Here is a 27,147-nt window from a genome sequence, read left to right as displayed (position 1 = left end):
TATATAAATAAACAATGAATATATTTTAAACTGATATACAGTAGGAAAAATGAAAGAATACCCAGGAACGAACATATAAAACACGCTGTATTTTCCTGTCACTGTGTCACACAAAAAATTGGCCAGTGCAAGTACATGTAATAATTATTATGACATGTACTTGCGCTGGGCAATTTTCTTTGTTTATATGTTCGTTCATGGGTATTCTTTCATTTTTTGGACTGTATGTCTTTTTATTTTGCACAATCTATCTCTGATCCTTATTGTAATAAAACATACAGACTACCTCAGACATCAATGGTAAGTACCGATTTCTATTCAATGGAATGTCATTGCAAGTTTTTTTTTGTAATTTTCGCATAGACATATGGCAATATATTTTAATTTGTTGATGGCGCCCAATAATTACTATTTTCTCTCTTTATATTAAATTTTATTTCAAAAACTCACTCCCTTAATTCTCTGACACTGTTAACTTACCGGGGTATTATGAAAAGTTATGTAGCACGACATTTATCAAGCCTATGACCTAACAATAATGTCTAAGAATATTTTTATGTTTATTAAATTAGTCGTGCTTCAAGGTAATTAATGGTAAGTTTTGCTTCAACACAGTTTATTTGACAATATTAATTGTGTTTGTATTGTGCATGTTACCATGGAAACGGCGATCATATATGGAAAACCGTAGGAGAACCAATAAGAAAAAATATTTTTCACTGCAGTGGCCGACTTTTCTCACTGCATGAGAAATTGTTCGTTTTAAATGTATGTAAGTAGTGAGAGAAGTTGCACATTGTATAACATCCATAGAAAAATATATTGTAAGTACATTTGTTTAACCTTTAAGTTAAATTTAGCATTGAATCAATTTAAACTGTTGGTTTAAACGTAATTTAATAAAGAACCAAATTAGATTTTACTTCCAATAACGTGTGTTCATTACGAGAAGTTTTCCAGAGCTACGTTAATATTTTTTAACTGAATTCTTTTATCTCTTGTCACATCCGCGCAATTATTGTTTGTGTTTATGCACAAAGTGAATTTTAGCTGTGTTGTGTCCGAACCGTTTATTATATAGTAGTCCTTTGTTGCTTTTAATAATTACTGTCAAACTGCGGCACACTTTGATGTCCGTAAAACCAGCATTATTGGCAAACCAAATAGTGGCATAGGAAAAAAGCGATTGTCGTTTTATTTCCTCAAATCAAATTAGTTCTATTATTCATAGGCGTAAACATGGTATTATAACAAGAAAAATGTAATCGTGATTACTTTGAGAATTACATCAATAAAATAGAACCAGTCGCTATCGAGTATAAAAAGTATCTACCGCAAACCGCAAGGTTACTGCACGCGTCTCAATATTTTGCGTCACGCAAAATATTATTTCGGACCCGTGCAAAACATCATACCGAGTATAGAGCGATAGGAAGTATTCACATCAAAAAATATTTTTATCTAAAAAATTTAAGTAAGATACGAAATTCTTTTCGAGAGTAGTATCATCTAAATTCTTTTCTTTTCTAAATAGATTCTTATACATAGCGGGAATTTTAAAAATTTTCATAAAGGGGGAGATATATGTTTTCATTATTCTAACGGCTCTTTTTAATAAAAAAGCTGACAGACGATCAGTCACATTGTTGAGGACTGCCCACGCAGAGCATACACAGGCGATCCTATAGACTTTGTAATGGCAACTGAAGGGTCAAACGAATATATAAAAAAAACTGGACATCTGTTTGTGACGCATTGTATAATGCATAAATCTAAATATATTCTGTGATGTACTTAAGCCATACACTAACTCTGTTACTAATAAACCAAGTATAAAAGTTATACTGAGAATAAATCAGGTATAGGCAAAATCACTACCAATAAACATGGAATAACTTAGTTATATGGTTATACTTGGTATAAGAATTTAGTCCAAGTTTATACCGACCCACACCCTTGTTTAAGTCTGGTATAACCTATTTTATGACTGTCAAAGTCATCAGAGACAAAAATATATTATTTTTTAATTTGTTTTGTGAGTAGATATATAATAAAAAAAATGTGTTTAAGAGGTATTGCGGCTAACGAGGAAGTTGATAATTTAATTAACATGATGGAAAATACACGAAAAAGGAAAACTTTCAAAGGAAGCATAAATTCTTTTTCAAAGAATGCAGAATAAAAATCCGTTTACCTAAAGATGATGTAAGATTTTTAGAAAAATTAGTAGGTGATTCGCTTATTGAGAACAAGCGAGCCGAAGGCTTATCCTCCCCTCTACAAGAAAAATAAGGTCTTTATTGTCTATAATATGTAGAAAATCTGTCACAGTATTCTTCAAAATATGCTGAAATTAACATATTTACATTGTATTTATAAGTAAAATAAATCAATTTGTTTACTTTTTCTTCACTTTCCCATTTAATGTAACGTTCTGTTTTATTTGAAGCCATTTTATGAAATACTCAAACTCAACATACAGCATACGAAATAACGATTTATTAAAATACAGCAGAAACTACAAAGTTCCTTTTATTCGGAGCCATTTTATGAAATGCTCAAACTCAACATACAAAATAAGAAATAACGATTAATTAAAATATAGCAGAGAATACAACGGCCATAGTCCATCAAAAAATTATGTAATCTACATATTTTTTGAGTTTATACGACTCATAAAGGAAAAGCACCTTTTAAAAAAAATAAATAAAATAAAAAAAACTGTAGTTATTAATATATTACAAATTCGATAAGTTTCCCACAAATAGGACATTGGCGCATAATGAGTTAACATAGACCATAAAAAGTATGTATATTGGAATTTATTCGATTAAATTTAAAATTTAATATCAAGTTTGATTAGGTACTTACTGTTATATAGGGATTTAGGCACCACATACCTGCAAAAATAATGTTTTATTGAAATTATTTATTTATTTACGATAGATTTGGGACATGTTCAACAATAATATGCAAGTTGTTCCATGCGGAATTATGCAGGAGCTATGCTAGGAGCTATTTTGACAAAGTTTTATTGATGCTATCAAAATTGAAGCAAATAATGCAGTTTTATTTTGTCATTTTAATTTTCTATAAATAAAAGATATATAATAAAATGTGATAATATACGTATATTAATTGGCGCTTTGTTTTACCAATTTTACAGGTGACTTAATCAGGATCAATCTTTTAAACAAATAGTCATGATATGAGATGAAAATTCTAGGGTACCCACAGTCTAATTTTTTGAGTATTATGTAATTCGCCGGCCCGGAATAAAAATGACGTAACTGCAAAAAGCCTTCTCAGGAGAGCAAAAGACGATTTTTGAATATTTAAAATAGGGATTAAACGAGGAGTGATCGTCCAGGAGCATCGGTACGGCGTTTATTCTTCTTCTTTTATTTTTATCCCTATTGGTTCGAATTTCATTACCTTAATTTAGTCCCCCCATTTTCAACCCTATTTACAGTTGCGTCATTATTCATCTGAAAAAGGTCTAAAATGGTGCGTATTTCAATAACGCTGCAACTACCCTGTAGTGGCTAAGCACAAGCACATAGTTACAGTTCTATCGCTTTTGTATCATCTGTACACAGTATTTTAGAAGTTAATTACGCAATAAACAGGAATTGACAAAATTTGCAGGTACGTTTGTTCCGGAGCTAGATGATGTGTTTCTGATCTTCTAATTATCTATCTATAAACTAAACTAGGATATAATACGGTTCAGATAAAAAAATCCTAATACATGGCGAAAATCTCTATGAATATTTTAACAATTATCGCTAAAAACATAAGTAGGCTATTGATTATGTACTATAGAAAGGAACTACAACGTTAACGGGGTTTTATTATTTCATATGGTCAATGAATCTCTTTATATGAAAAAACCGGGGAGTGCTACCATTTAAAGGGGTGCGTTTTTGAGAAATGGGTGAATTAGTCCCTGGGCATAGGTTACATTAGGGTGAGTTCTATGCACTTTTGGTACAAACACGTCTATATAAAAATTGTTCCTGGTTAAATTTCCGATCTAAATATAACTTTTTAAAGTCAAAGATATTTTTTTTTACAAAAATATATTCAAAAGAATAAGCACAAAGAATCCCAAAAGAAAGAAATTTTGTTTTTTGTCCCATAACTTTTGTCCACGGGGATATAGGTATAGACATTGCTTCACAGAAAAAAAGCTTACATATTTTTTCTTTAAAATAATGTTTGGTAGAGGTCATTAGCATTTAAAGTTTTCGAAATATGATTTTTCAAAGTTCGGCACTCAGAGCAATTTTGGGTAATTTTCCTTGTTATTTCGCAAATATTGTTCTGTAACTTTTTTCTACGTAACTTTAGGCATATGCAATGGTACATGTAAGAGGAATATAAATCAATTACCTTTAAAATGTTCTACTGTATAAAGTTGTACGACTTCTTTTAAAGAGGTTATCTTTTTCAAGACTTTATACTTTTAACGAGTTTTTATATTTTTTACGATTATTTTATGTATATATTATATAATAAAAAGAAAAAGATTACAAGCTACAGAAATGAGATACTTAAGAAAAGTGGTGGGAGCAAGAAGATTAGACAAAAGAAGAAACGAAGATATAAGACATGAATTACAGGTAAAATCGCTCAACGAAAAAGTTGAAGAAAAGAAGTTAAAATGGGCTGGACACATGATAAGAATGAGTGGTGAGAGACAAGTGAAAATGACATGGGAGGCCAAAGCAGTGGGTAAAAGCAGGAGGGGCAGACCAAGGAAAAGCTGGAACACTAGTGTAAACGAAATACTCAAAAAAACGAGGAACATCGTGGCAAGAAGCAGAAGTTTTAGCAGCAGATAGGAAGAAGTGGCGTAAATTTGCAAATTATATAAAGGAGGAATCCTCGACACCTAATGGTAAAAGGGGCAACCGATTATGTATGTATGTATTATATAATAAAAAGAAAGCTTATTCTGTTTACTTTAAAATGGTGTATTATAAAAAATTCTAGGATTATTTTTGAATAAGATATGCTTTTTCAAAATGTAATAAGTAAGTACTTGCAACGATTTTTGATTTTAGGATTATTTTTTAAATTCCTCACTATAACTTTTTTATGTGATTGTGTGTTATGATTGAATCTTATTTTTTATAGGTAATTGATCCAATTGACTCTGCCGGGCAAACTTCAAAATATGGATTAATTCCAATATTTACTGTCAAAGCTCCTGCTCCACAAGATTTGCTTGAAAAAATAGCATGTAAATGTACCAAAGGATGTACAAAAAACTGCGGTTGTAGGAAGATAGGAATTAGTTGTTCAATATTCTGCAAAGGGTGCATGTGCAATGGTACTAATTGTGGGAACTCTAAGATAACTGAGGTGTCAGAGGAAAATATTGAAGCTAATGCTAACAAAGAGACGGACTTTGATTTTAAAAATTTTTTAAATGACAACGTTTACACAACTAAACACTAAAGTGACAACTAAAGTTATGTTTTCTAAGACTAATGTTTATGTAATTTTTGTAAAAGAAATAATTTTAAATATTACAGGTAAAAAATATCAAAGAATCACTCGGTTTCCATTACATATTTAAATATAGATGATACACCATTTTAAAGAACAGAAAGTAAGCCCTCTTTATTGAACAATATATATGTACTCAGGTACAAGAAAAAAAAAGTTATAATGAGAAATTTCAAAAATAATCTTAAAAAATGTAAAAAATAATATTTTTTTATATTAGGTATTATATAATATATAATATATGATATAATATTATATTGTATATACTATAATATATAATATAATATACAGTATATAATATATTATATAATAATATTATTTTATTTTTATATTATATTATAAAAAATCGTTAAAAGTATAAAATTTTAAAAACCATAATCTCTTTAAAAAAAAAGTCGTACAACGTTATACAGCAGACCATTTTAAAGGTAATTGATTTCTATTCCTATTACGTGTACCATTGCTTATACCTAAAGCTACGTAGAAAAAAGTTACAGAACAATATTTGCGAAATAACAAGGAAAATTGCCCAAAATTGCTGTGAGTGGCGAAATTTTAAAAATCATTTTTCGAAAAATATAAATCCTAATTACCTCTACCATACAACATTTTAAAGAAGAAATATACAGGCTTTTTTTCTGTAAAGCAATGTCTATACCTATATCCTCGTGGACAAAAGTTATGGGACAGAAAACAAAATTTCTTTCTTTTGGGTTTCTTTGTGCTTTTATTTTGAATATATTTTTGTAAAAAAAAGTATCATTGACTAAAAAGTGATATTTAGATAGGAAATTTAACCAGGAACAATTTTTATGTAGATATGTTTGTACCAAAAGTGCATAAAACTCACCCTAACGTAACCTGTGCCCAGGGACTAATTCACCCATTTCTCAAAAACGCACTCCTTTAAATGGTAGCACTCCGCGGTTTTTTCATATATAGATGTCCATTGACCATATGAAATAATAAAACCCCGTTAACGTTTTAGTTCCTTTTAGCTATCTTATTTTGAATATAATCAATAGCCTAAAAATACACATAAAAAACACATAAAAATGATTATTTCATTCATAGGAGATTCTGACCAATAGAAAGCTACAGAAATCTGAATTAAATCGATAATTTTTGATAATCTCCCGTCGTTAAGTATATTACGTCAGATGCCCTTCGTTGCTACGAAAAAATACATTCAGTGACATTAATGACAATTAATGTTTTAAAAATTATAAAAGTGATGACTTTCAATCGTCAAATATTTATAAAAACTGTGTGTTTAATGGTACTTACATAAATAAATTACAATAAAATTTTGGTTTTGAACAGTTTTATTCATGAAATAATCGCAACAAATTGCACTCGACCTCTGAAATTAATATAGAATTTTTGCTCTCGTGACACTTTGACATAATTTCATTCGCCTTCGGCTCGTAAAATTAAAACTGTCAAAGTGTCACTCGGGAAAAATTCAATAATTTCAGAGCTCTTGTGCAATTACTACTGATTATTTCATTCATAGGAGATTCTGACCAATAGAAAACTACAGAAATCTAAATTAAACTGATAACTTTTTTGATAATTGCCCGTCGTCAAGTATATTACGTCAGATGCCCTTCGTTTCTACGAAAAAATACATTCAGTGACATTAATGACAAATGTTTTAAAAATTATAAAAGTGATGACTTTCAACCGTCAAATACATATTTATAACAACTGTGTGTTTAATTGTACGAATTTGTACTTACATAAATTTATTACAATAAAATTTTGGTGTTGAACAGTTTTATTCATGAAATAATCGCAACAAATTGCACTCGATCTCTAAAATTAATATAGAATTTAAGAGCTCTTGTGCAATTACTACTGAAAATTTAATTTATTCTCTATTGAACATACAATAGGTAGTATAAATCAATTTAAATTTACCCTAACGAAGATAATAAAGGCAAATAAATTCGTCTTATACTTACGCATCTCAAATCACATAGGTAGCGAAAATTTATACAAATTTTATTGGGTAAACCGCTCTTATTGGCGATTTGAAATCTCTATTTTCGTTCGTAAATTGAAGATAAGGCATTCGAATATAAAAGAAAAGAACTGATAGAATAGTCCGGTTAGTAGAAAAAGAGTTATTGTAGGAGTATTTGGGATTTTAATTAGTTCAAATTTAATTTAAGATAATCACCGTAGGTTCCGCAGTAAATATCCCAATCAGACACACATGCAAGAACCATATTGAACTTGGAATTAATAGATTTTCTTCCTATTGTTATATTACTTTACCTTCTCTTTTTCTTCAAACAAGTCATTAATGAAGTCTTAAAATTCTCTATTTTTTTAGTATAGTAAAGAAACTTGTTAATTTTGGTGCCAATTCTTGGTAATTTGGGTGTCAATAAGTCATTTTCTTCTTCCTATATTATTAATATTATTGATTTTTGAAGTTATACTTCTTTACCGGCGATAGAGGGTGATTTTTTTATATGTTAAAACCTATCAGCCCGGCGCATGCGCATTATAACTTTGTTCTGATTGGATGTTCAAATAACATGTCAAAAATTATCCGATATGGCAGCTGTGGTTTGGAGGTAAAAGTAAAGGTAAACAAATGTATAATATATTAGTTTTATTGTTGTGAGGACAGAAACAAAAAAGTTTATAATATTGTAGTGACTTTTAAATAGTTTTTAAAAGCAACAGGTACGTAATAATTGTTAATGTATCATGGGTATAAACCTACCTATTTGATCTGCCAAAATACATAGTATGTAATACTTTTATTTACATAATTTGATTACCATCAAAATTTCTATCAATATTCACCTAATATATTGTTTTTTTACTCTATGTTTTGTTGTATTTTTTCAATTCTAAATCATTTCAATTCAAAATTAAAATAATTTGATCAATTTTCAAAATATCACAAGTTTAATCCGTTTAGTTAATCGATCTTCGTAAATAATGACACATAGTGTCCGTGGCTAAGCGGAGAAGGCGAATGAATTCCAATACCAACCGCTCTTATCAGCGCTGGTTCGAGTCCCAATAGAAACTTTCTTTTTTGTTTTTTTTTAATACATTTTATGATTGTAAGTATATTTATTATATAATTGTATTTTCAGAAAATACGTATTTAGTTAAAAAAATTTTCGACAATTAATGTTCAGACATCATTTGTGGCTTGTTTAATGTGTTTGTGTGTGTTTTATTCTTTTATTATTTTAATTTTTGGCACTGTTCTAATAAAAATGTTTGAGAAGTAGTAAGTATAAATTAGTTTAATATTTAAACAAAATATAAATAAAAAGTATATTAATTTCGTTTAAATCATATAATAGAAGTATAACTTCTTACGTGCGTACAAAGTACACACACATTCTTTTTTTAGGCAAAACTTCTAGTCTTGAAACTTAGTGCCTAGGTTCCTCTTAGTGTCGTGTTTTGAGTTAATATCTCTTATATCAATAAATCTAGCTTGTTTAACCAGAAAAAATGTTTAACTATAACCCTATTTATTAGAAGTTTAAACGTTTACTATAATGTTATGTATCTTTCGGCACTGAGTGATAAACGTATTTTTGATTTAATTTTGTTTTTCCTATTTGACTCTAAAATTAAGTTATAGAATGACTAGATTAGGCTTGCAACCTTAAATGTTTTTTTCCTTTCGATTGCTTTCCTTTTGATTGCCTATGTGCCCGCGTTACCATGTGGGGTGGGTATATAGGTAATCAATAATTAATAAAAAATGCTAAGAAAAACCCTTGGATGAGAAAAGTGTAACCCTTGTCCTCATCCCAAAATGTTTACTAAGATTAATTTAACAAAAAATCAAGTCATGCTTAGATAACCTTAACTTAGATAACTAATTAGATAACTTAGATAAGATTATGTTTATTTATGTACTACTTACTTTGTTTCTGGCCGCATGGTCTAATCCTAAAGCCAGCAAAAAAACTTATACCACCGTACCCATCGTGTAACAGATAGACACTTTTATAAATTCCCGGTAGAGAATAGGTTAACTTCAGGAAGCAACCTTGCCCACCCAAGCCATGCCTTGCTCTCAAATTTCTGATTGCTGAAAAACCATGTCTCATCCTTATTTTCTTCCAGAGTCTACTTCCTATCCCTATCTGGCGAAGGGCAGCGATAAGCAGTACCAGCTAAAGGCGCAGAGGAAATGATCCTGTATCAGCTTGAAACTGAACTACTACAAGCATAACTATAGTAATTTGAATGGTTCTGGTACTGCGATGAGGAAGGCAACGAAAAACCATCTCATTAATTTATCCCTAATCTTCTTCTTCTTCTTCTTCTTCTTCTTCTTCTTCTTCTCGTTGTCCTTATGCCCCATAAGAGCGTCGGACTTTGGTATCACCTATCCATCTTTTACCCATTTCTTCCACGCCTCCCGGTCTCCTGCCATTTCCTTCATCTGTTGCACTGTTTTCCCCCTCTTTGTCCCGATTTCCTCGATTTGTTCCATCCACCCCTTTCTAGGTCTGCCCCTTCTTCTTTTCCCCTGTCTTTTGGCATCTGTCACCTTCTTTACTAGTCTGTTCTCGTTCATCCTAGTTATATGTCCAAACCAATTCAGTTTTCTTTTTTCAATTTTTGTCTCTATTGGTTCCTGACTTAGCACGTTTCTGATGTTTTCGTTCCTCTCCCTGTCCATCTTCGTCTTTCCAGCTATTTTTCTCAACTGCTTCATTTCTGCTCCATTTATGGCACTTTCATGTCTTTTATTTGTGACCCATATCTCGCTTGTATGTAGAAGAGTTGGTACTGTGATTGTATTATATATCTGTATTTTTGTTTCCTGGCTGATTTCCCTTTTTCCCAGTATCGTATTATTAATGGCATAATATATTTGCGTAGCTTTCTTTATCCTATTTGCAATTTCTAGGTCTAGATTTCCGTCATTTGATATTATCGTGCCCAGGTACTCGTAGGCCGTCACCCTCTCTAATTCTTGTCCTCTACAGAACACTCGTGTTTCGCCTCTAATCTCCTGCTCCTGCTGACCTATTTTCATCGTCTTGCATTTGCTGATGTTTATGTTTATCCCTAATAATAATCATTATGGCTTAAACACAGAAGAAATGGCACTTATGTAAATTGTCAGTGAGAGAGGAGTTCCCGAAAGTAATATTAAGACTGCGACATGGAACGTAGGAAGCAAGAATCAGACAGAGAACACACATAATGGTATAGAAGAAACAAAGTGATTAAAAATTAACATTATGGAAGTTAGTGGTACTCAATAGATGTAAACGTAGTCAATTATTCTAACCTACTTACAATGTTAAAAACGAGATCCGATATTGGCAACGTAAAACTTCATGCATTTATATTCACCAATCTTGTCCTTGTTATTTCGCAAATATTGTTCTGTAACTTTTTTCTACGTACCTTTAGGTATATGTAATGGTACACGTAATAGAAATAGAAATCAATTACCTTTAAAATGGTCTACCGTATAACGTTGTACGACTTTTTTAAAGAGATTATGGTTTTTTAAGGTTTTATACTTTTAACGATTTTTTATAATATAATATAAAAATAAAATAATATTATTATATAATATATTATATATAATATAATATATTATATATAATATAATATTATATATTATATAATACCTGATATAAAAAAATATTATTTTTTACATTTTTTACGATTATTTTTGAAATTTCTCATTATAACTTTTTTTTCTTGTACATGAAGATACTATATATTGCTCAATAAAGAGGGTTTACTTTCTGTTCTTTAAAATGGTGTATCATCTGGTGTATTTAAATATGTAATGGAAACCGAGTGATTCTTTGATATTTTTTTACTTGTAATATTTAAATTTATTTCTTTTACAAAAATTACATAAACATTAGTCTTAGAAAACATCACTTTCAAATTTTCAAAACCAAAGTCCATCTCTTCGTTAGCATTAGCTTCAATATCTTCCTCTGACACCTCAGTTATCTTAGAGTTCCCACAATTAGTACCCATGCACATGCACCCTTTGCAGAATATTAAACAACTAATTCCTATCTTCCTACAACCGCAGTTTTTTGTACATCCTTTGGTACATTTACATGCTATTTTTTCAAGCAAAGCAAATTGTGCAGGAGTTTTGACAGTAAATATTGGAATTAATCCATATTTTGAAGTTTGCCCGGCCGAGTGAAGTGGATCCAAAGTATTACCAATAAAAAATAAGATTCAATCATAACACACAATCACATAAAAAGGTTATAATCAGGAATTTTAAAAATAATCCTAAAATAAAAAATCGTTGCAAGTACTTAAGTATTACATTTCGAAAAAGCATATCTTATTCAAAAATAATCCTAGAATTTTTTGTGATACATCGTTTTAAAGTAAACAAAATAAGCTTTTTTCTATTATATAATATATACCTAAATGTAGAAAAAAAATTTATAATGGGAAATTTAAAAAATAATCGTAAAAAATATAAAACTCGTTAAAAGTATAAAGTCTTGAAAAAGATAACCTCTTTAAAAGAAGACGTACAGCATTATACAGTAGAACATTTTAAAGGTAATTGATTTCTATTCCTCTTACATGTACCATTGCATATGCCTAAAGTTACGTAGAAAAAAGTTACAGAACAATATTTGCGAAATAACAAGGAAAATTGCCCAAAATTGCTGTGAGTGGCGAATTTTGAAAAATCATATTTCGAAAATTGTAAATCATAATGACCTCTATCAAACATAATTTTAAAGAGAAAATACGTAATTTTTTTTTCTGTGAAGCAATGTCTATTACCTATATCCCCGTGGACAAAAGTTTTGGGACAAAAAACAAAATTTCTTTCTTTTGGGTTTTTTTGTGGTTTTTCTTTTGAATATATTTTTGTAAAAAAAAGTATATTTGACTTTAAAAAGTTATATTTAGATAGGAAATTTAACCAGGAACAATTTTTATGTAGACGTGTTTGTACCAAAAGTGCATAGAACTCACCCTAATGTAACCTGTGCCCAGGGACTAATTCACCAATTTCTCAAAAACGCACCCCTTTAAATGGTAGCACTCCGCGGTGTTTTATATATAGAGATTAATTGATCATATGAAATAATAAAACCCCGTTAACGTTGTAGTTCCTTTCTATAGTACATAATCAATAGCCTATTAACATTACCATGTTAGGAATACCTTGTAACTATTGAATATATTATAATTGCCCAATATAATTGCTTCAAAATGTAGGTTTACGTTTAAATACTCCCATTAATTTCAACGGAATCATTTCCAGTTGATTGTACGTTTCTCTCCACAAAATATAAAATATATACTTGTAGGGGAGTGCATTTAGATTTTCACTTCGGAAAAAATCAAACAAGATAAAACTTTTTGTAATTTCATTAAGAAATGTTTAATAAACAACATATCAAAAAGTTCTACTCGAGAAGTGGGTGCTTCATTTTTTATTAAACAAATGAACAGCGAAGTTAGATGTTTTTTTAAATAACTCCGAAAATATAATTTTTAGAAAAAAACTGACTTGTCCATTGAAAAATTCAGAAAATTTTACAAAAAAAACCTTATATAAAGATTTTTCTAAAATTAAATCTCTAGCTTCTGTAATTTTTTATTTATATCGCTAAAGTCACCCTTCTCACACACATTGGCGCACTGTAAACCAGCGTTGGAAGAAGTGCACGGTTGAGTATTTTTAATGTAATTCTTTAACTAATGGATCAAAAGATATTTTACAAATTGGACATGAAAGAAGATGAAATAAGCTATCTTACGGTTGTAATAAAAATAAATAAAATGTATGGACATAAGTACGGTGTGGGCGGAAAATGAGCCTTACATGAATTTTGTTTAAAAATGATTTAAAAATGTGTAAATAACTGTGTAACTAAGCTTACTAAACGATATTTTATTCAAAAAAAATCTCAAAAATTTAATTCAAATAATACGATGTCTAAAAAAATGTAATTTTTGAAAACTTCGTAGTTTTACAGAATTCCCACCAATTTAAGACGGTATTACTCAAGTTTGAATAAATCTAATACAATTTTTTTGCTATTGTTTTTAAAGCTTGGGATGTAATCTTTAAAAAACACTGAATTATTTTAGTTTAAAAATGAAATAAACAATTTCTTTTTGAGAAAAGTAAGAAAGATAACAAAAATGTAATAAAAAAACCGAAAATTACCAGCTGAAAAATGTATATGCAGAGTGATCAAAACTTTTTTCTGTAAAACTTACCTAAAATACATTTAATAATAAGCTTCAACAATAATAAATGTTCAATAAAAAAAATTCTTTTTAAGCTCTTATACAGTATGTCTGCGTAAAACCTATTGATAACTTTTTTAATATCAGATTTACGAAAAAAAGTTATTCTTTATAAAATACTTTGCATCGTATATAACATAAGAATCAATCATCAAATATCAAACTTCGTTAATTTTGTACGAGGTATGTAAAAAAATATGAATTTCACTCAAGACTAAAGTACCTTTATATTTCACAATATCGAAAATTTTTATAAAAAAAAGTTGTTTGGAATTAAAAACTATGTTCCAATATGTAATTATATCCTTCTAATCGAAATTTTTTTTTTAATATTCTTTCTAATACATTTTAATTTTTAATATTATATGTTTATTTTTTTTAGGAATGAAATTCCATATTTGTTTGATTGGATTCTACTTGTTTTTCATTTAAATATCCGCCATTTTGGATCCGCCATTTTGAAATTTAAATTTTTAATCTTTAATTCAGATTCACCAACCTCTTAAAAATAAAGAAAATAAATGTTTTAGAAAAATGTTCTTTTTTATGTTCTTTTTAGAAAATCCGCATTTTTGATCCGCCATTTTATAGTTTATAATGTTAACATTTAAGTTAGGTTTATCAAAGCTCTCAAAAATAAATATATGTAGAAATAAATACATTTTGTAAAGAAATTATGATTTTACAACTATTTTTTAAGTTATTCGCCATTTTGGATCGGCCATTTTATAATTTAAATTATCAAAATTTGATTCAGGTTCAGCAACCTCTCAAAAATATCCACATGTATGTAAACAAACAAGTTTTTAAGGATTTTTAGAAAAAAAATCCGCCATTTTGAATCCGCATTTTGAATTTGCAAATTGTAATGTCAGATTCGGGTTCAGCATAATCAAAACTTAAATAAAAACATTTCTTATCAAAATAAAATGTTGAATTCACCCATATTCTTAAGATTATTTATACAAAACAATTGTTATTGTTTAAACAATTAATAAACAATTAGCGGCAAAATTTGTGAGTAGAACTTTTTACTTTAACATATTTATAAACTAACAAAAAAGTTTTAGAAAAATATAACCTTGTTTGATTTTTTCCGAAACATTGTATCTTTTCGTTCTAATTGCACTCCCCTATTGATTTAAGGCGTGTACTTATAAACATTTATTATCTAAAGACTCTGGAATATTCTAATTGGGTGAAATTTCACGAAAACACGTTAACAGGATATTTAAATTACCTGTTTTATATTCAGTGTGGGTCGCCGTAAATTGATTTAATATTTATTGCATTTTCACGGTTCACTTTCAAGCGCGAAACGCAAGATATTACTTAAGAGGTAATTTTTTATTTATTACCGCAGCTTCATATGCGAAACGTGTCAAAACGAGGGTCGAAAATCCCGGGTGTTACCGGTTCAATTACTTTTCTCGGGCCAACTTTTTTTCGCTCGTTCATAAAAATCCTCTTCAAATATTAGCCTGATCAAATAATATATTCGTTACAGGCTAGAACACATTTCATATTAGAGGCAACATCAGCGCACGGAAAACGTGTTCCAAGATTGCAGCTTTAATTTTGAATATTGTTTCGAGATATTGGGCACTTATATTCGTAATACCGGGTGTTCACTTATATTTTCCCCCATTTTAACTGCCTATAACTTCTAAACGGCTCAAGATAGAAATATGCGGTTTTCAGTAGTAATAACCCAAGGACATTGAAAATTGTTCGAAAAAAATTTATAACAGATTTCGAAAGCTTGTTGCTTGGAAACAGACCGACGCCGTAGGCGGAGGTCTGTTGCCTGTAAGCAACAAGCTTGAGAAAGTTGTTAAAAAATTTTTGAGCATTTATCAATGTTCGAGGGTTATTCGGATAGAAAATTTTTTACTGTAAACAGTATTCTTTGGTATATTTGATTCGATAATTTCATTAATATTCTCATCAGTATTACAACCAAATCGTGACATTTTGAAATATTGAATATTTGAAATGTCAAAATCGAAATGAAACGAAATGTAGGTATCCATAGCTACATGATTGAGTGAAAACAGCCCATGGGATCTGTTTTCAGTATAATGTTGGTTTTATTGGTTGTATTCAATCAGATGACCACAAATTAATTGATTTCATTGCTTTCTAATTGAGCAAAAAATTTTCGCTGAAATCTTTTATTTTAGTATAAGTTTTGTCTGAATGGATTGAATTTTTTATATCGCTTTTAAATACGAAAATAAAAATGGCGAATTTTTGAAAAAAACGTTGTTGACTTTTTTTTTAATGGAACACCCAGTATGTCTTTTTGTAAATTGAAAGAAAGGTCATTTAACTATCCATCGATATAAAGTTTTTCAAAATCGGTTGTCAAATCATTGAGTAATTAATTTTTAAATTGAGAGGTGCAACGTGGATATCACATACCTAAATAACATAACTAAGCAAATTGATATTATGTTACGTGATTTCCACATTGCATCTCTCATTTTAAAAATTAATTGCTCAGTCATTTGACAACCGACTTTAAAACTTATATCGCTGGATAGGTAAATGACCGTTTTTTCAAGTTTTTAGGTAAATGCCCATTTTTGAGTCGCCTTTAAATAAAAAATGGCGGATTAAAAAAACGTTGTTGACTTTTTTTATTAAAACACCCAGTATACTTTTTTGTAACTTGAAAAAAACGGTCATTTACCTATCCAGCGATATAAACATTTTTAAAATTGGTTGTCAAATGACTGAGCAATTAATTTTTAAAATGAGAGATGCAATGTGGAAATCACGTAATAAATAACATAACGAAGCAAATTGATATTATGTTATGTGATATCCACGTTGCACCTCTCATTTTAAAAATTAATTACTCAGTGATTTGGCAACCGATTTTGAAAAACTTTATATCGTTGAATAGGCGAATGGTTGTCTCATTGTTGTAGCACGGTTGTCGCATTGTTAAAAGTTCGCAGAACTTTCGATAAAAAAATATTGATGACGCCCTCATGTACCCTCTTAAAGTTTAGGTGAAAACACAAGATAGTTTTAAGAAAGTATACAGGGTGCTTGGTTAGTGGGGTAAAGCTCAATAGATCCACTATAGTAACAGATAGCAATAAAAGTTAATAACAAAAATGCCACCTTTAAGCTTCACATTACAAAATTAGTTAGAATGTTACAAGGTGTTCAATAACAAAGTTGCAGACCAAATTTATGTTTTTTTTAAATAGAATACCCTATATTTTATTTTAAATTCGAAATCCTGTTAACTTCTCCATGACAAAAATATAAAGGTTTGTTATGTTATAGAGGGTACTTACAAAGTTATAACCAATTTTATATGGAAATCGTAACAAGTTCAACTCCCTGTATAAATAAAAATAAACAAAACAGCAATGGTTTATTAATGCCTTATTTTTAACGTATTGTCAAAATTTTCGAGAATGATTGATATTGCTAATTTTCTTTATATCAGATACAGGGTGAGTCAAAACGTAAGTACATTATTTTCTCACTAATTTTAAATGGAATACCCTATATTTTATATTACTATTGAAAAGTACCATTACCGTACTTAAATTTTTGAATAACATTGCCTATGTCTAAATTTATTAGTTTTCTTTGATATTTTAATTTTTCAATGGACCAATAGCGTGGCCACCCAAATCACCAGAATTTAGTAAACTGGACTGATTTTCTTGGGGTCACGTTAATAATGAAGTTTATAAAATACCTCCAACAATAAGGGATGAGATTAAAAATAGAATAGAAAGTGTATTTCGATGTGTTAATTTACAAATGCTTGGTAGAGTAAGTAGCTCATTCAATGATCGTTTTTAGGCGTGCATAAATGTGTTAGGAGGTAATTTTGAACACCTTATGTAATTAAATATTAAAAATATTTTATTAAAAGTAGTTTCTAATTTTTTCAAACATGTTTTTTTTGCAAAATGTATTACTGATAAATTATTTTTCATTCTTTATTTGTTACATTTACATACAAAAGTAGTGTTTAATTGTCTTCACAAAATGTTGTATTTTGTGTTTGTGTGTTTTTTGTAAAATGTGTTACTAATATATTAGTTTTATTTCTTTATTTGCTACAGTGTTACATTGATTATCGGATTGATAATCAGTAATCGTCAATAATTGTCAATTAGGCCATGGCTTACTTAAAATTTAGATAAATTTATACAAGTAAAATAATTTGCTCTGAAAGATGAAAATATCTCGAAAACTAATAAATTTGGACATAGGGAATATTATATAAAATTTAAAGTACGGTAATGTTACTTTTCAATAATGATATAAAATACAGGGTGTTCCATTTAACATTACTGAGAAAATAATGTACTTGCGTTTTGACTCACCCTGTGTTTGATTTGATTTTTTTTTTAGGGTAAAATTGCGGTTTAGACGACGTTCCCCCACTTATTTGCAGCACCATTAAAAACATAAAGTATGACCAAAATTAGCCATTTACCACACGTGGTCAGTACCATGTCATTTTGGGGGTGTCTGTCCCTCACCTGGGAGGACTAGGTCATGAAAGATATCAAAATTCTGGAATTAAGAAACTGAAGGGAATTATGCACATATCGAAGTGAGTGGAAGAAAATTGTAACGATAGCCAAGTCATACAACAAACTTTGACAACATACAAGTGGAATGCGGAGTGATTCACCGCAATAAGCGAATCCTAGAGCTCTAAGGCTAAGGCCACACTGGCGATAATTTACGGCGCCGTAAGAGCAGTAAACCTGGCGAGGTATTGGTTGACTGACTCCTATTTCATATACAATTGGTGAAGGAGTTAGTCAACCAATGCTGCTCTTACAGCGCCGTACATTATCGCCCGTATGGCCTTTCGCTAGGTAAGAGCGGCAAACAATGGGTGCGTTCGGACGACCACAGCGGCTGGTTAGCTGAGTAAGCGGTAGCGTTTAGGTTTAGACGACACCGCTGGAAGTCAGCCGCTGAGAGATTTACTAAGCATTCCCTATCAGCGCTGGATACAACCACTCAGCCGATTTCTGCTGACAGTCAGCCGCTGTGGTCGTCCGAACGCAACCATTTCATCCGGGATGAAAAGCCCCGATGATGATGTCCCTCGCCTAATATAAATCATATACTTTCTTGAACATATCTTTTGTTTTCACCTAAACTTAACATAAAAGTTCTAACCTGTATCGAATTACATTTTGATTTACGTGTACTATAATTTTATATAATTAGGCTAAAATAGTTATTTTCCTAACAAGTGCGGAACATTATGCTTTTCCGCAAGAGTTAGGAACAATATTTTTTCTACGAGCGTTTGAAAAATGACCAAATCTTAATGAATTAATTAAATTATTATAAAAATACACAAATTAATTCTTTGACAAAGGTTGTCAAAACCAAACTTTATAATTGGTTAGCATGACGACGATCTTGGTTTCCATGACGACGATTCAAAACCACTGTTATTGTCTACTGATTTGACTTTCGAATATTACGTCAAAATAATTTTATTTCATCGAATTGTCCGTTAATTTCATTAAAACATGAACACAATAAGATACATTTGAAATAAATTAGTAAATAATATTTAAATACTAGTTTATTGTATGTATTATAATTTATAATTATTATAGCATAAGAGCTGTGAGACATTTTTGAGGAGGTATTTTAGGCAACCTGAAAATTTTTCAGGTGACTCTTCCATGATAACCTTATACAAAAATGCTGGTCTGGCTGGAGGGTAGCAGTTATTTTCCCCAAAAATCCCCCAAAGTTACAAAAAGGGTAAAAATTGTTATTACAAAAAATATCATTGACGTGACTTTAAAGTAAATTTAAATATTTAAATATAAAGAAAATAAACAGGCCAGGCGATTTGAGGGCGATTTTAACTCTGCAAAATACTTGCATGGGCGCCCCAGGAATATTTTCAGGGGGTGCATTTGAACTTCAGAAGATTTCATCTGAATCTGTACATACTATTAACGAGTTTAAAATATACAAATACATGCATAGCTATGTACATTCCTTCCGGACAGGGAGGTGCAATTGTTATTTTGACAGGGCATTTTTTAATATTAAAAATAAATATTCTAAAATAGACAGGTTTTTTTTGATTAAATTTTCCAACTGCCATGTGATCAAACAAATTACGCATGCATATAAATGAAAAGCGCTATAGGTAAGCAGCCGTGTGAGAAAGAGCGTATACCGATAGCTGTTTTCGTCCACTGTTGTAGCTGAGCGAGTCCGTTCGCCCGAGAAAAATCACGTGACCTGGCGATACCCATGTTGTTGTGCCTTGAAACGTTAGGGTAATTATTATATATTATAGTTTTTTAAGCAACTTTTTCTTAATTAAAGGAAAATAATACGTACTATACAATAGATTTTGCAAATATGATAGAAAAAGATAAATTTATTATTATAAATATATAGGTAGAAAAGTATAAAACTATAAACTAAATTAATTCTGTGTCCGAATCTTGTACTTCTTCTTCAAACTACTCATCTGCGCATAAATAGTCATTCTCTTCTTCTTCTTCGTCCAACTCCCCTCAGACTCAGATTCCTCTTCTACCTGATTTGTAAATAGTTGTAATATGTATTTAGAATTAAATAAACATTAATTAGTGATTATTTGATTGAGTTGCTACGTATTCTCTGTCCCTTTCTACGGAGTCAAAGCCTGGACAATCACGGGCGCATCTGAAGAAAGAGTTACCATTGTTGAGATGTGATGTTATCGAATAATGTAAAAAATGTCATGGACACAACACGTAACAAATATGGAAACATTAAGAAAGATGAATAAGGCAGAAGAAATACTCAACACTACCAAATGTATAAACAAATTCAAAAATGAGCTACTTTGGTCATATACTAAGAAATAAAAAACGTGATGTGATTGGTTATATAAGGAAAAGTATTAAGTATCGGTTATATAAGTAAGGATACGTAGCAACTCAATTAATTAATTAGTAATTAATTGTTAATTACAATACAACTATTAACAGATCAGGTAGAAGAGGAATCTAAGTCTCGAGAGGAGTCTGACGAAGAAGAAGAGAATGAATATTTGTTTTATACTTTTTTACCTATATATTTATAATAATAAATTTGTCTTTTTCTATCATATTTGCAAAATCTATTGTATAGTACGTATTATTTTCTTTTAATTAAGGAAAAATTACTTAAAAAACTATAATATATACCTAACAATTACTCTAACGTTTCAAGGCACAACAACATGGGTATCGCCAGGTCACGTGATTTTTCTCGGGCGAACGGACTCGCTCAGCTACAACAGTGGACGAAAACAGCTATCGGTATACGCTCTTTCTCACACGGCTGCTTACCTATAGCGCTTTTCATTTATATGCACGTGTAATTTGTTTCATCACATTGCATTTAGAAAATTTCACCAAAAAACATGTCTTTTTTAGAATATTTATTTTTAATATCAAAAAATACCCTGTCAAAATAACAATTGCACGTCCCTGTCCGGAAGGAATGTACATAGCTATGCATGTATTTTTATATTTTATACTCGTTAATAGTATGTACAGATTCAGATGAAATCTTCTGAAGTTCAGATGCACCCCCTGAAAATAACCTGGGGCGCCCATGCAAGTATTTTGCAGAGTTAAAATCGCCCTCAAATCGCCTGGCCTGTTTATTTTCTTTATATTTGAATATCTAAATTTACTTTAAAGTCACGTCAATGATATTTTTTGTAATAACAATTTTTACCCTTTTTCTAACTTTCGAGGCGATTTTTGGGGAAAATAACCGCTATCCTCCAGTCAGACCAGCATTTTTGTATTAGTTTATCATGGAAGAGTCACCTGAAAAATTTTCAGGTTGCCTAAAATACCTACTCAAAAATGTCTCACAGCTCTTAGACCATTATTTTAAGGTCATATTAAAATATCTAAATTCAGTGCGGAAAAGTAAAACGCGTGCGAAAAAGTAGACTTTTTTGCACTCTCGTAGAAAAAGGTAATTTTTTCATTTATTACCGCAGCTATTATTATTATATGCGTAACGTATCAAAACGAGGGTCGAAGATCCAGGGTGTTACCGGTTCACTTTCTTTTCTTTTCTGGTCAAACATTTTTCACCCCGCATAAAAATCCTCTTCAAATATACCTATACTTTCAGTTTCTAACCGGACTAAAGAAAATTTCACCGGGAACAAAATTTATATCGATTCAAATTCATTCGGGCACTAAATTCGAGGAAAGAATATTTTTAGAAATCGTAGGATTCATGTTGTAACTGCAAAAAAGGGAAGAAAAGGATGAATATGAATGAAGCAGATTAGATTGGATTTTTTATTACTCAGGTAAAAAAAATATTTTCGGGTCGACTACAAGGAGGTTAAGCCTAAATCAATGTCTGGGGTATGCTGTAAGACGATATAAATAAAAATCGGTTAGAACATATACGTAAGAAGTAAGTATACGGAGTTTTTTAATGACCAATAAAATTTGGTGTGCAATAGTATATTGTACAAAAAGTGAGAAAAAAAGTATATTTCTCACGAGCGCCGAGCGTTTCTTGGCACGAGCCGAGGCACGAAGCAAGTGCCGCAAATCAAGCGAGGAAGAAATATGTCATTTTCTCATGTGTTGTACTCTGTACTTTTTCTATGGATGTGGTTTTGTCAAGAGTTCAAACTTCAAAATTAAATCATTTAAGTACTTTTAGGTATACTATATGCATAAATTGACATAAAATACACATACAGTTGAGTCCGCGAATCTTTACCCGTGCGTCATCATTTAAAGCATACGAAATAAGTCGATAATAAATCGGAAATTGATATTTACTAAACGCAACAGCAAGTGACAGTAAGTGACGTGCTGTTGCGTTTATATTTAGGGGAGTGCATTTAGATTTTCACTTCGGAAAAAATCAAACAAGATAAAACTTTTTGTAATTTCATTAAGAAATGTTTAATAAACAACATATCAAAAAGTTCTACTCGAGAAGTGGGTGCTTCATTTTTTATTAAACAAATGAACAGCGAAGTTAGATGTTTTTTTAAATAACTCCGAAAATATAATTTTTAGAAAAAAACTGACTTGACCATTGAAAAATTCAGAAAATTTTACAAAAAAAACCTTATATAAAGATTTTTCTAAAATTAAATCTCTAGCTTCCGTAATTTTTCATTTATAACGCTAAAGTCACCCTTCTCACACACATTGGCGCAATGTAAACTAGCGTTGGAAGAAGTGCACGGTTGAGTTTTTTTAATGTAATTCTTTAACTAATGGATCAAAAGAAATTTTACAAATTGGACATGAAAGAAGATAAAATAAGCTATCTTATGGTTGTAATAAAAATAAATAAAACGTATGGACATAAGTACGGTGTGGGCGGAAAGTGAGACTTACATGAATTTTGTTTAAAAATGATTTAAAAATGTGTAACTAATACAATTTTACTTACAAAGCTCTAAAATTTGCACAACTTGCCTCTCAATCATCTTACTAAACGATGTTTTATTAAAAAAAAAATCTCAAAAATTTAATTCAAATAATACGCTGTCTCAAAAAATATAATTTTTTAAAACTTCGTAGTTCTACAGAATTCCCACCACTTTAAGACGGTATTACTCAAGTTTGAATAAATCTAATACAATTTTTTTAATATTTTTTTAAAGCCTAGGATGTAATCTTTAAAAAACACTGAATTATTTTAGATTAGAAATGAAATAAATAATTTCTTTTTGAGAAAACTAAGAAAGATAACAAAAATGTAATACAAAAACCGAAAATTACCAGCTGAAAAAATGTATATACAGAGTGATCAAAACTTTTTTCTGTAAAACTTACCTAAAATTAATTTAATAATAAGCTTTCTAAAATAATAAATGTTCAACAAAAAAATTTTTTTTTAGCTCTTATACAGTATGTCTGCGTAACTTGGAACCTATTGATAACTTTTTTAATATCAGTTTTACGAAAAAAAGTTATTCTTTATAAAATACTCTGCATCGTATATGACATAAGATGCAACCATCAAATATCAAATTTTGTTAATTTTGTACGAGGTATGTCAAAAAATATGAATTTCACTCAAGAGTAAAGTACCTTTATATTTCACAATATCAAAAATTTTTATAAAGAAAAGTTGTTTGGAATTAAAAACTATGTTCCAATATGTAATTATATCCTTCTAATCGAAAATTTGTTTTTTTTAATATTGTTTCAAATTAATTATACCAAACATCATTAAATTTTCACTTATTATTTATAAAAACTGATTTATTATTAATTTTATGAAGCAAGTTATTCGTCATAAATAGCTGTGCATGGTCTAACACTTAATATGCAAATATAAAATATTATATTTTATCAATATTATACGAGGTATTATGTAAAAAAATTACATAAAAGTGTAATTGCATATTGACACATCGTTTTTAATTCTGAACAACTTTCCATAATAACAATTTTCAGTATTATGAAAAATATATGTATTTTACTCCTAACTGAAATTTTTATTTATTGACATATCTTGTACAAAATTGATAAACATTGATATTTTATGATTGCATTTAAAGTTTTAGAATATGCAGAGCTTTTTACTAAGAATAACTTTTTATTTATGATTCCATTGCAACAATTTTTTGAATATTGAAGAGATAGATTTTGAATAATTGGTTCTTTCTTTCTAATACATTTTAATTTTTAATATTTTTGTGAAAATTATTTGTTTATCTTTTTTTTTAAGAATGAAATTCCATATTTGTTTGATTGGATTCTACTTGTTTTTCATTTAAATATCCGCCATTTTGGATCCGCCATTTTGAAATTTAAATTTTTAATCTTTAATTCAGATTCAACAACCTGTTAAAAATAAAGACAAGAAATGTTTTAGAAAAATGTTCTTTTTTATGTTCTTTTTAGAAAATCCGCATTTTGGATCCGCCATTTTATAGTTTATAATGTTAACATTTAAGTTAGGTTTATCAAAGCTCTCAAAAATAAATATATGTAGAAATAAATATATTTTGTAAAGAAATTATGATTTTACAACTATTTTTTAAGTTATCCGCCATTTTGGATCTGCCATTTTATAATTTAAATTATCAAAATTTGATTCAGGTTCAGCAACCTCTCAAAAATATCCACATATATGTAAACAAACACGTTTTATAAAAAAAATTCGGATTTTACAACTGCTTTTTAAGGAATTTTAGGAAAAAATCCGCCATTTTGAATCCGCCATTTTGAATTTGCTAATTGTAATGTCAGATTCGGGTTCAGCATAATCAAAACTAAAATAAAAACATTTTTTATCAAAATAAAATGTTGAATTCACTCATATTCTTAACATTATTCATACAAAACAATTGTTATTGTTTAAACAATTAATAAACAATTAGCGGCGAAATTTGTGAGTAGAACTTTTTACTTTAACATATTTATAAACTAACAAAAAAAGTTTTAGAAAAATATAACCTTGTTTGATTTTTTCCGAAACATTGTATCTTCTCGTTCTAATTGCACTCCCCTAATTAGTAAATTTCAATTTCCGACTTATCATTAACTTATTTCGTATGCTTTAAATGATGACGCACGGGTAAAGATTCGCGGACTCAACTGTACATGTAGGCATTTAATATTCTTAAAATTCATACACGTTATTTATTTAAAATTCTAATTAACAGGTATTTTTGAACAGTTTTGAAAGGTAATTCCTGGTAAGTTTTGCTTCTATCGACACATTTCGTTTGACAACATTAATTGTGTTTGTATTGTGCATGTTACCATGGAAACGGCTAGCATATGTATGGAGAACCCGTAAGAAAAAATATTTCTCACTGCAATGGCCGACTTTTCTCACTGCATGAGAGATTGTTCGTTTTGAATGTATGTAAGTAGTGAGAAAAGTTACACATTGTATAGCATCCACAGAAAAAAATGTTTTCATCGTTTTTGTTTTGATACTCAATATTATCAACATTAATATCACAAGATGACAATAATACAACAATTTTTCTAAAATTTGTTGCCTGGCAATAAGACTATTGCCGAATGGAAACAAGTTTGAGAAACAAATAGGAGCATTACCTTCTTATTTATTCCTACTATCGTGTGATATTCAACAGATTAATTTTTGAATGCTTACATACAAACTTCAATTCTTTATAAATTAATAATTCATTGACTTTTATTCCAATTATGTGAAGTACACTAGAGCGCTTAAAATTGCCAATTTGTGTTGTCCTCATGACAATTTGACATTAGATGCAGAACTAAAAGTGTATATTATGGTTCATTTTTTTAAATGTGGAAGTTGTCAAAACTACGAAAATCGTTGTAATTAAACAAAAACAACATACCTAAAAATTATTCCCAGTATAATAATCAAGGTAGACAATTCCCGGTATAATAATAATCTGATTAGACAGAATTAAATAACCATAAATTAAAATCATTAAAAATAACCATGATTATTTTTTAATGATTTTAATGGTAGGGGAGTAAAGTATGCTAAATATGCAGTCACTCGAGTGCTTTGGGGACCTATTGGGTTGTGAAGAGTAGGTTCTAAAACCAAAAAAAAAGTTAAGTAAAGTTTTCCATTTTAGTGGGGGCTTTCCATTTTTAATTTAATTTTCCACTTCCAACAATCGTTTTTTAGATTATAGCGCCATCTAAGGAAACCAAATCTGCAATAAAAAAATGGAAGCTCCCATTTAAGATTTTAAAGTAAGCCCCTTACCCCACCTCCGTGGGGGTCGTATTTGATGCCATTCGATACATTTTACAAAAATATTGAATAAGTGTATTTTTCAGTTTTTCGATCTGATGTTCCTTTCGCGAAATATCGCGGGATTCGTATTTAAAATATTAAATTGACCCCCACCCCTCTCCGTGTGAAGTCGTCTTTGGTATCATTCGATAGATTTTGGAAAAATATTGAGTAAGTATTTTTTAGTTTTTCGATCTGTCATTCATTTCGCGAAATATTCGCTTTTTTCTTGTGAAACTTTGGGACTCAGACCCATTTCCTTACGCCCGGCTCAAATCGTCAGATTTTTGTAATATACACTGTTTTCCATGTACTTAACATACCTTATCTTAATCTGACGATTTCGAGTTTTTCTAAGGATAGATTTTTTTTTCGGTCCCCACCTTAACCAACTCCCCTGCATTAAAAACCAATATAATATGGTAGATGTACATTTTCAGGAAACAACGTTTCTCTCCATGTAATAATCTGACGCGCTCGAGTAACTGCAAAAATCCCCGCTTGGGCGCTCCTACCACAATTTGAATGAACATTATAAATACATCACTTAAGATTTATGTGACATTTTTTGTATTGTACCTAGTT

General features: G+C 29.8%; 1 protein-coding gene across 5 annotated transcripts in view; it reads right to left on the bottom strand.

The window, feature by feature from the left end:
• Nucleotides 1-27,147, bottom strand: part of LOC114340777 (ras-related protein Rap-2b) — a 607,622-nt gene that overhangs the window by 453,162 nt on the left and 127,313 nt on the right. The window contains exon 1 of one of the 5 annotated variants that reach the window (XM_050659446.1): nt 2,872-2,890. The exons of the other annotated variants lie outside the window; for them this stretch is intronic. The gene's annotated coding sequence lies outside the window, so the exon portion shown is untranslated. Of the gene's footprint in view, nt 1-2,871; nt 2,891-27,147 lie in introns of those variants that run through there. 5 annotated transcript variants of the gene reach the window in all.

The sequence above is a fragment of the Diabrotica virgifera genome, chromosome 8, assembly GCF_917563875.1.
Source record: "Diabrotica virgifera virgifera chromosome 8, PGI_DIABVI_V3a".
NCBI lineage: Eukaryota > Metazoa > Arthropoda > Insecta > Coleoptera > Chrysomelidae > Diabrotica > Diabrotica virgifera.
Note: the sequence above shows the minus strand (reverse complement) of the source record. Positions and strands in the feature narration are given on the sequence as shown.